The following is a 10,135-nucleotide window of genomic DNA, read 5'->3' as shown; positions in this document are numbered from 1 at the left end:
CCAGCGGGCCATGGTACCCTGCCGGTACCAGCCCACAGAGAGGCGCAAGAGGAGACTCGCCTAGGAGGTCTCTCCCCCAACGCTCGCCGATGTATCAGCCATCCACGGCGTCATACATTGCCACACCGACGTTTCCAGACTTCACCTATGAGAATCGAGCACAGTACACGGAGCTCCGGATGTGCTTAGAGACAATGATGGTGGATGTCGCTGATGAACGCCACAAGTATGCAATATTACTGAAGCACCTGAAAGTACCGCGAGCGCACAATATAGCGCTAGCCTATGCCACCTCTACGACCCCATACACCGCGGCTCTAGCAGCGCTGGACCAGAGATATGGACGTATATGGGATTACGTAATCCAAGAGATAAGGCATATTGACCGCCTACCCACAGCAACAGACAATCGCTCATTAGACGACCTGTCTATAAAAGTGCAGTCCCTGGTAGGGATGCTGGGAGCGCAACGAGAAAAGGGTATGCACGAGCTATACGCCAACTCTAACGTCGAGAGGATTTTAGAGAAGCTGCCACCCGCCAGACAAGAGCGCTTTAGGCGGCAGAGAGACCACCGTGATCCTAACGGTCCCGAACCATCCCTCCTCGATCTAGCTGACTTCCTGGCGAGAGAAGTCAGCAGCTTACGACTGGATACGTTCGTGCGGAGCACACCAAGCTCCAGAGAGGGACCCAGGAGAATAAACGATGGAAGAAGATCGGTGACTGTCATGCACCAATCAGAATCAGTACCGAGCAGTAAGAACCACAGTACCCCCTCGAGAAAAGAGAAGTGGAAGATGGTGTGCCCGTACTGCGAGAAGGAACATTGAGCTACCAAGATAAAGTCATGGACACTTACGCCGTCCTTGATGACGGGTCAGAGAAGACCCTTCTGCTCGCGTCCGCTGCGGCCCAGCTGGGACTGCGGGGGAGCGAGAACCAAATGACGATTCGGACAATAAGAAGAGATTTAAAGACGATAAAAGGCGAGAATGTCTCCTTCACTATCGCAGCAAGCGGGCAGCCAGAGCGACGGTATAGGATTACAAATGCTTTCACCAGCCAAGAAATAGGACTATCACAGTACACCTACCCCATCGCCAAACTGATGGATAAATATGTGCACCTGCGTCAACTACCTATCCCGCTCATAGACGGCGCCACCCCGACCCTGCTGATAGGCTCCGACCATGCAGACCTCATAGTCCCGATAGACCGGGTCCATACAGGACCCCGAGGCTGTCCTGCAGCAGTCGAGACCCGCCTAGGATGGACACTACAAGGCCCCCTCGCTAAATCTCTCAACCGAACAGCAGCCACTAGCTGCCTCCACTCCAGAGTGACAGAAGAAGACACCACTCTCCTGCAGCATGTCGAGAGGCTATGGACACTAGAGACAATGCCCTTTAAGAACGAAAAGAAAGACATTCGTTCTAAAGAAGACGTTTACGCCATAAACCTCCTCGAGCAAGGGACAAAGAGAGTCACAGTCGGCGGAGTGATGAGATACGCAACTCCACTCCTGAGGCGAGAGGGAATGCCCACCTTTCACGCAAAGAAAGACGCTACGGAGCGGTATCTATTGAACACAGAGCGGCGCCTAGCCAAAGACCCCGCTCAAGAGAGTGTGTACCGCGCTGAGATTGAGAAGCTAATCACAGCGGGACACGTGACAAAGATTGACATTAAAGAGGCCGATCAGACGACCGAATCATGGTACGTGCCGCACCACAAGGTCCACCACAACGGCAAGGATCGCATTGTGTTTAACTGCAGCTACCAGATCGGATCCCAAAATCTGAATAAAGAGCTCTTGCCCGGCCCCACACTCGGCCCCTCTCTACTAGGCGTGCTACTACGCTTCCGCCAGGACAAGGTGGCTATCAGCGGGGATATCAAAGGGATGTTCCTGCAGGTGAGACTAGTGGAGGAGGACAAGCCCCTGCTGCGGTTCCTATGGAGAGAGAGGATCGGAGATGAGCACCCAGCCATCTACCAGTGGGAAGTCCTCCCCTTCGGAACCACATGCAGCCCGTGCTGTGCTACATTTGCACTACAGAAACACGTCGCAGAGGACCCAGCAGCAGATGAAGAGGTCCGACACAGTGTGAAGAACAGTTTCTACGTGGACAACTGTTTACAAAGCGTTTCGACTCAAGAAGAAGCCGAGGCTCTCCTAATCAAGCTACGCGCCTCCCTGATCAAAGGCGGCTTTGATCTCAGGCAGTGGGCCAGCAGCGACCCGCACGTATTGCGCAGCCTCTCCCCCGCGGACAAGGCTGCCAGCAGCGAGACCTGGATGGCGACCATCCCAGGAGAAGCCCAAGAAATGACACTAGGACTAGTCTGGCGCTTCAAAACAGACTCGCTCCACTATAGACACAAACCCCTGACCACGGAGCAGGGAAGGTCGACGGCGATACCGACCACCAGACGGAGTGTGTACAGAACACTCGCCAGACAATATGACCCGTTGGGATGTATTCTACCTTACACCACCAGGGCAAAGATGATTGTACGAGCACTATGGGACAAGGACCAGGGCTGGGACGACCCAATACCCGCACACCTTGCCTCCACATGGAGAGAGTGGGAGACGGAGCTCCGCTCACTCCCAGGCGTCAATATACGCCGCAGCTACTTCCCACCCACAGTGAGGCCAGAGACATGCAAGATGTATCTACACTTCTTCAGTGACGCCTCCGAAGTAGCCTATGGATCGGTGGCCTACTTGCGTGCCCAAGAGAAGGGAGGAGAGATACACACTGCTTTCATCCTGGCTCGCTCAAGAATAGCCCCACGAAAGCAACAATCTATCCCGCGTCTAGAGTTCTGCGCAGCCCTAGCAGGAGCGCATCTAGCCACATTAATCCAACGTGAACTCACCATTCCGGTGCACAGAACAATCTTGTGGTCAGATTCCACGACAGTACTCACATGGATCAAGTCTGATTCATGCAGATACAAAGTCTTCGTGGGAGTCAGAGTCACCGAGATTCAAGAGTTAACAGAAGCAGCGAGCTGGCGATATGTGGACACCAAACACAACCCAGCTGACGTCATCACCCGGGGAATGTCCCTAGATGACCTCACCCGTCGCAACATCTACAGTGACGGACCAGAGTTCCTCAAGCTCCCGGAAGGAGAGTGGCCTACGCCCACCCCACGGGAAGCGAGTAAAGAGGAGGCTGAGAACAAGAAACCTATGTTCTGTGGACTGAGCACAGTCGCCTCCACAGACCCCAACATAGATGATTGCATTACCCTACAGAGTGCGCAGCTAAAGACATTCCTGTGGCACCACCGAGAGATTCAGCCCACTGCCGACATTTCAGCAGCTGACTACGAAGAAGCAGAACTTCTTCTACTACAACGAGCCCAGAGAGACTCGTTCCCTGATGAGCTAGACTGTCTACAGGGAGGAAAGCCCGTCCCATCAGACAGCAGATTGCTCCACCTGGCACCCGAGAGCGACGCCCATAATCTCATCAGAGTGGGTGGTCGTCTGCGGAGAGCCCCCGACCTACCGGATGACGTTAAGTACCCGATAGTCTTGAACAGCCGACACAAGGTCACAGAGCTGATCATAAAGAAATACGACGAGGATGTACACCACGCAGGAGCAGAGAGAGTCTTCGCGGAGATCAGACGTCGCTATTGGATACTTCAAGGGAGAGAAGCAGTGCGATGCTTCCAGCGAACCTGTCTAGACTGCCGAAAGTGGCGCGCGCAGCCCAGCATACCCCGGATGGCTGACCTACCTCCCTGTCGCCTCCGACTCGGCGACAAGCCATTCCACTCCACAGGCATGGACTGTTTTGGCCCGTTGTATATAAAGAAAGGAAGAGGAACCGAGAAGCGGTGGGGTATTGTATTCAAATGCATGACCACCAGAGCGATACATATCGAACTCCTTTCAACCATGAGCACAGACTCATTCCTTATGGCCTTCCGAAGATTCACATCACGGAAAGGAAAACCGTCTACATTGTTGTCTGATCACGGGACAAACTTCAAAGGCGGAGAAAGAGAGCAAGCTATGGGCCCAGAACTTAAGACCCACCTCGCTCCATCCCAGATTGACTTCCAGTTTAATCCCCCGAACGCACCCCACTTCGGTGGAACCTGGGAACGAGAAGTACGTTCTATAAAGACAGCCCTGTACGCCGTGCTTGGGGCCCAGACTGTGGCGGAAGAAGTCCTAATGACAGTCCTCACGGAGATCGAGGGAGTATTGAACTCCAAGCCCCTCGGCTACGTCTCCAGTGATATAGCAGATGTCGACCCAGTCACCCCCAACACACTCTTGATGGGGCGGCTGGACCCCGCGCTACCCCAGACAATGTACAGGCCTGAAGAAGCGAACGGCCGAAGAATGTGGAGGTACAGTCAAGTACTAGCTGACAAGTTTTGGAACAGCTTTCTACTCCACTACCTACCGTCTCTACAGACCCGCCAGAAGTGGGTAAAAGAGAGAGACAATTTGACAGAAGGAACAGTCGTCATGATTATCGACCAGTCACTACCCAGAGCTATGTGGCCGGCTGGCCGCGTGAGCAAAGTGATCACCGGTGCCGATGGCAAGGTCCGAGCAGCTGAAGTGCTCGTCCAAGGGCGAACTTACACACAACCCGTGGCGAGGCTAATAGAACTGCCCAGACTCCCAGACACTATCGATGACGACCATGACCCCACGACTTTGTGAGTTGACTGACCCTTACAGCGGACCTTGAGTGGTAGACAGTGCGGTTAATCTGTCTCTGCTTAGCTAATTAGGTGGGACTAATTAGGGGGCGGCTGTTGTGAAGGATCAGATTAAACCGAATATATATATTTATTTATGGATATATATTTAATAGTATTTGTATATCGTTTGATATCCCTTGTATATTCCTTGTACATATACACTGAATATCCCTTTAGTCTACTAACAGCCCATAATAGTTTCATTCTCTCATTGGACAAGAACCTGGCGCCAGCAGCCAAGCCCCTTGGTTCAAGTTCAATCGTGCCGACGAACATGTCGTTACTAGCCCGGTTCCGCGTAGGAATACGTCTGGCGAAATACGAATGGTACTATTTGTTCACAGCGCATATATATATATGGCGCAAGTAAAGTAGAACTTTCTTTTAGTCCCTTAGCCCTTAGTTCTTTACCCTCCAACCTAGTGGCAAGACGTTAAGCCTCACCCACGATACACGTGTGGTGCAGTATGGTCAACTTGGCCTCAGAATGGCATTGAGACATCGTGTGGATTAATAGTTGAATTGTCATAGTTTGGCACTATACCGTCGAGTGGGACGTATTTCTATTAAGTTAATAATAGTCTATTATGTATGGTGCATCGTTCGGTTAGAGTTATAAAGTGAGCAGTACCCCCATCGTTCCTCGCGTTATCTAGAGTCTTAACCAGGCTGGGCAGACCACGTGTGGTGCTTTCATCCGAGGAGTTCTGGGCCAGGACGAGTGGACCTGCACATTGGATTACCTTACCCGGACGACGGCGAGCCCTACACGGCTTGGATTATCTACTTGCTTTGGGTGCTTTGATTATGCCATGGATAACAGCCAACACTGGTAAGTGTTGGAACTACCCCTGAGAGGAGCCCAGGTGAGACGGCGCTCTACCCCGAGTGAGGTCGCCTCACGTCTCTTCGTTGTGGACCGGCAGCTACCGTCTACAAGAGGGCCCAACGGTATTCATCTGTGGACCAAGGTTCTGTGGGCACCGTGTTCAGCACTCTGAATTCTCCCAAGAAATCGTTGGCCAGATGGGATATCGCCGGCGGCTCTCCTAACCCCCCCCCCCCCCCTCTACTGACTTACAACCAGCAGGACCCCCCTTTAGTGTATCCAGCTATAATCATTTAAGTACCATCGCTATAGTTCCCTAAAGAACCAGGTTGTATACTTGCTTCCTGCGTAACCAGAGATTGGACATTCAATGTTGATTTGCCTACGAATACTAATTTGCCTTACAAGTGCATTCAAATCATAAATGTCATTAAGTGAACGTTGTATATACCCTTTGCTATATAAAATATTCGATTTATACATTTGTGTGGACTTGGTTTCATGGTGGGAAAGTGTTCATCATATCTATATCATGTACTGTGTGGCCAGTAGTTAAAGTACATAATCGGTAGTGGTTTAATGATACCATACTTATCAATACAGTCAGGGAATTGTACCCCTCAGTTACAACTATGCTTGCACCTCATGGTACCAAAGCACCTCAAAGGCGCTAAAAACAAAATTACAAACATCTCAAAACAAACTGGTCAGACTACTGCTTGACCTTACTCCTAGAACCCACCTCACCCCTGCCCACTTTGACAACCTAGGATGGCTTAGAGTAGACAAAAGAGTACAGCAACTTGCAATGGGCCTGGTCTACAAGATACACTACACGACCAAGGTACCCATGTACATGTCAAAATACTTCCCAAAGGTCAGTGAATACCATGATCACAACACCAGAGGGAGCTCCACAAATCATGTTAAACCCAGATTCGGCTCAAACAAGGGACTAAACACGTTTCGCAATTATGCCACATCAATGTGGAACGCCCTACCCAAAGCTGTAAAGGAATGTGAATCACTACCCACTTTCAAAACTCTCAAGGGACACCTACGGCATTAGCGGCACGGTGGTGTAGTGGTTAACACTGTCGCCTCACAGCAAGAAGGTCCAGGGTTCGATTCCCGCTTGGGGACCAGGTTTCCATGATGCCAGGTACTCAGGTGGGGTATCTCCCAGGCCTTTCTGTGTGGAGTTTGCATGTTCCTCCCCGTGCTCGCAAGGGTTTCCCCCCCGATAAGATAAAACCCAATGGAAAAACATGCACAACAACAGATCGCTAACGCTGTGGCGTCCTTGACGAAGACGGACAGGAGCACTTGGATTGGTCCCCTGGCGCGGCTCACGTTGACGCCTGTCTGCTCCCGGCTGCCCTTGGGGGGGAAGGACGACGGGATGGGTTAATCACAGAGACAAATCGCATCTGCGATCCTAAAGAGACAATGCATGTGTGTGTGTTCCGGTGTGTGTGCTAAACTAACCACTGTGTGTACCACTAAAACATTGAGTGTCGTTGCATGCCGAATAAAGACCTCTGCAACAGGTCCTGCATTATTATTATTACGGGAGACTGCAATTCGAAACTGGCCCCTGTAAATGTCCTAACCCAACCCCCTCCAATGTACAGTAATTTACGTATGGTTTTGTCAATATTCCAATGTACAATTTTGCTTGTTTGTACAGTGTCCCCCCCCCCCCCCCCCCAATGTACAGTTTTGCTTGTTTATACAGTGTCCCCCCCCCCCCCCCCCAACCACCTCTAATGTAAATTACCCAGTATGGTTGTCAATATCCCAATGTACCCAACCCCCCCCCCACACAACCCCACCCAACCTCCTCCAATGTACAGTTTCTACGTCAAATGTATATACTCCCTTTTCTTGACTCTTTTTGTATCACAAACAGTACTGTATTTGCAAATCTGGTATGTCATAAATGTATAGATGTAGCAGTACTGTCTATCTGTATGTCATGTATGTCATATATGTCCTGATGAATTGAAAATGGGGGACCCTGATGTAAACAAGACAAAAGTCTTTCTCTGGTCTGCATCCCCTTAACAATTGTGTGTATTGAGCTGAATGAATTAATGAATGAAAACTTTATTTAACAGATTGCAGAATGGGTACAATACAGTACGACTCAATAAATACAATTGTTAAGGGGATGCAGACCTGAGAAAGACGTTTGTCTTGTTTCCATCAGGGTCCCCCATTTTCAATTCATATAGACATTTATGACATACACAACATACATGACATTTATGGCATAGGGACATATAGGTATTTAGTACTGATACATTTGTGACATAAACAGTATTCAAATATACAGTACTGTTACCCCTAGATCCTGACAGAGTATATACATATGATGGGGAGGGGACTGTACATTAGGAGGGGGTGGGTGGGTGGGAGAGAAATATACATACGGCGGGGAGGGAATATATACATGCGGTGGGGAGGAGACTGTCTATTAGGAGGTGGTGGGGGTTTTGGGCATTTACGGTGGCCAGTTTCGAATTGCAGCCTCCCGTAGGTGCTCTTTAAGAGCGGTTTTGAATGTGGGCAGGGATTCACATTCCTTTACAGCTTTGGGTAGGGCGTTCCACATTGTTGTGGCATAATTGCGAAACGTGTTTAGTCCCTTGTTTGAGCCGAATCTGGGTTTAACATGATTTGTTGAGCTTCCTCTGGTGTAGTGGTTGTGGTATTCACTGACCTTTGGGAAGTATTTTGACATGTACATGGGCACCCCGGTCGTATAGTGTATCTTGTAGACCAGGCCCATTGCAAGTTGCTGTACTCTGTCGTCTACTCTAAGCCATCCTAGGTTGTCAAAGTGGGCAGGGGTGAGGTGGGTTCTGGGGTTCAGGTCAAGTAGTAGTCTGACCAGTTTGTTTTGTGATGTTTGTAATTTTGTTTTAAGCGCCTTTGAGGTGCTTTGGTACCATGAGGTGCATGCATAGTCATAGTACCCTTGAATGAGTGCTCCTGCCAGAGTCTTCAGGGTATTCTTGTTTACCAGAGAGGAGATCCGGTACAAGAATCTAGTTCGTTGGTTGACTTTTTTTTATTACATTGGATGCCATTTTGTCACAGGAAAGATTTGCCTCTAGGATGGAACCCAGGTAGGTAATTTCGTCTTTCCTTGTGACAATATTGTCACCCACTGTAACTGAGAAGCCGTCGGTCTTGCTGAGTTTGTTATTTGAACTGAAGAGAATGGACTCTGTTTTGCCCATGTGTAATGATAGTTTGTTATCAGTGAGCCATATGCAGATTTTGCCTAGTTCCGAGCTGAGGGTTTTTTCAACCTGCAACTTGTTCTTGTCAGAGACCAGCAGGGCTGAGTCGTCCGCAAACAGGAACAAGTTGCAGTCACAGGCTGACGACATGTCATTTGCATAAATAAGGAAGAGTAGCGGTCCTAGTATGCTTCCTTGTGGAACACCACAGCTCACTGTGAGGGGGGGGATAGAGTACCGTTTACCTCTACCATCTGTTCTCTCCCCTCCAGGTAGGATTGCATCCAGCTCACTGATAAGCTATCAAAACCAATTGCTTTTAGCTTGTCCATCAGAATGGAGTGATTGACAGTGTCGAAGGCCGTTTGTAGGTCCAGCATGACCATGCCGCAGTATTTGCCCGCGTCCACCTCTTGTTTGATGTGGTCGTTCAAATAGGGGAGGCATGTGTCAGTGGAGTGGGACGTTCTGAAGCCAGATTGGAATTCGTAGATTCGATTTTTTTTCCGCCAGGTACTTTTCGACCTGTTCGTAGACTATTTTCTCCATGACTTTCGAGATGGAGGTAAGAATAGAAACAGGGCGGTAGTTGCCTGGGTCTAATTTGCTGCCCTTTTTGTGCAGAGGGGTCACTCTCGCAATTTTGAAGTCCTTGGGGACGTGCCCCTGTTTTATAGAGAGGTTTATTATGTGTGTGATGACTGGGGTGATGGCGGCTGCTGCGTCTCTGAGGAATTTGGAGGGGATGTTGTCATGGCCAGTGGCCTTGTTAGGTTGGAGGGCGCTACATTTTTTGAGTACCTCATCGGTTGTTACCATTTCAAGTTTGAAGTCGTCTTTGTGGACCCCTAGGTTTTTGTAGTATGCTACTATGTGTTCTACCCCATAATGCCCTGAGTGGGAGGGTAGTTTGTTTACCAGTGTTGTGGCTATGTTTGTGAAGAAGATGTTTAAGTAATTGGCTACATCCAGCTTGTCTGTGATGAGCGTGTTGTCCGTCTTTATGTTTATGTTTGAGAATCTGGTTTTAAGTTTTTTACTGCAGCCTAGTTGATTATTGAGTAATTTCCAAAGTTTGCGGGGTTTGTTTTTGTTTTCCTCAGTTTTGTCGTTGATGAAATTTCTTTTTGCGGTTCTGATCATGGTGTTTACGTCATTTCTTAGTCTGTTTCTTTGAATTTTTAGTTCAACCACGTGGGCTTGGAGTTCACTGTTTGAGCTTTTGGAAAGCTTTTATGAAGTTCAGAGCATTTTTTGTCTCTGGTTTTCATAGCGGCCAGTATTTCAGTGTGCATCCATGGCTCAG

This window comes from Notolepis coatsorum, assembly GCF_963971535.1.
Source record: "Notolepis coatsorum genome assembly, chromosome: 5".
NCBI lineage: Eukaryota > Metazoa > Chordata > Actinopteri > Aulopiformes > Paralepididae > Notolepis > Notolepis coatsorum.
This window is presented reverse-complemented; position numbering follows the sequence as displayed.